Raw genomic sequence first — 1,498 nt, forward strand, 5'->3', positions numbered from 1 at the left:
TTATTTCCTTCCCTTTACCCCTACCCGTTAGTGGTGTTCTCGTAGTTGTTACAATTTAGTTCACTAACCCACTAACTGTTTGATATATTGCATCACTCACACTAACAGCATTTTTTTTAACAAAGAATACTCTCTATCTCCCTTTTGCTTTGGCCTTGTTGGTTGTATGACAGGTAGAAGAAGTGGGGCTTCAACTTCTTTTGATTCTGAACCTGAGAGGACCTTCCTTAGATTAAGGAGGGAAGCAAGAGGAAAGAGAGTTGTTGGTGCTGAGGAAGAGGAAGAGTACTTTGAACCAGACATGGATGAGAATATGGAGAACCATCATGAAGAAGAGGCTCACAACCATGGCAGAGAAGGCCTAGTGCATCATGCTGGACAAGAGAGAAGAGTTCTAGGCTCTTATATCAATCCAAACCCAGGAAACTGTGGAAGTAGCATTCAAAAGCCAACCATACATGCCAATAACTTCGAATTAAAGCCACAGCTCATCACCCTTGTTCAGAACAACTGTTCATTCGGAGAAAGTGTCCAAGAAGACCCCAATCAACATCTAACCACATTCCTGAGGATATGTGATACTGTGAAGTCTAATGGTGTTCATTCTGACACCTATAGACTGCTTTTGTTTCCCTTCTCACTCAAGGACAAAACATCCAAATGGTTGGAATCCTTCCCGAAGGAGAGTTTAACAACCTGGGAAGATGTGGTAAACAAATTCTTGGCAAGATTCTATCCTCCTCAACGAATCAACAGGTTGAGAGCCGAGGTACAGACCTTCAGGCAACAAGATGGTGAGACTCTATATGAAGCATGGGAGAGGTTTAAGGACTCGACAAGAAGGTGCCCACCAGATATGTTCAACGAATGGGTGCAGTTACACATCTTCTATGAGGGTCTTTCTTACGAATCAAAGAAGGCAGTAGACCACTCATCTGGGGGATCTCTGAACAAGAAGAAGATCATTGAAGAAACCATAGATGTCATTGAGACTGTAGCCGAGAATGACTACTTCTATGCTTCTGAAAGAGGCAACACTAGAGGAGTAATAGAGCTGAATAATGTGGATGCACTGCTGGCCCAGAACAAGCTGATTGCCAAGCAGCTGGCTGACCTTACCAAAAAGATGGAGAGGAACTAAGTAGCAGCAATCACCACCTCATCAGCAACTCAAGAAGGAGTAACTGTAGAGGCAGAGGGTGATCAGGAACAAGCCAACTACATTGGAAACTCACCTAGGCAGACCCATGATCCATATTCCAAAACTTATAATCCTGGTTGGAGGAACCACCCAAACTTTGGGTGGAGAAATCAACAAGATCAAGGCCAAGATCAGAGACGCCACAACCCCAACAGCAATGCAGCTCACCAACATTCCACACAGAGATCATATCAGCACCCACCTAATAATACACCTCAACATCCATACCAAAGCCAAAATGGCCCTTCTCATCACTCCAACTCCAACTCATCAACGTCTGAGGATAGACTCTCAAGG

General features: G+C 44.0%; 1 non-coding gene across 1 annotated transcript; it reads right to left on the minus strand.

The window, feature by feature from the left end:
• Positions 1-754: 754 nt before the first annotated feature.
• On the minus strand, positions 755-861 carry LOC148578200 (small nucleolar RNA R71). Its single transcript, XR_015904127.1, has one exon. It is a non-coding gene; the product is annotated as a small nucleolar RNA R71 (small nucleolar RNA).
• Between the last annotated feature and the right edge of the window lie 637 nt (positions 862-1,498).

Source organism: Arachis ipaensis, chromosome B1 (genome assembly GCF_059453495.1).
Source record: "Arachis ipaensis isolate K30076 ecotype BB chromosome B1, ASM5945349v1, whole genome shotgun sequence".
In the NCBI taxonomy this organism is placed as follows: domain Eukaryota; kingdom Viridiplantae; phylum Streptophyta; class Magnoliopsida; order Fabales; family Fabaceae; genus Arachis; species Arachis ipaensis.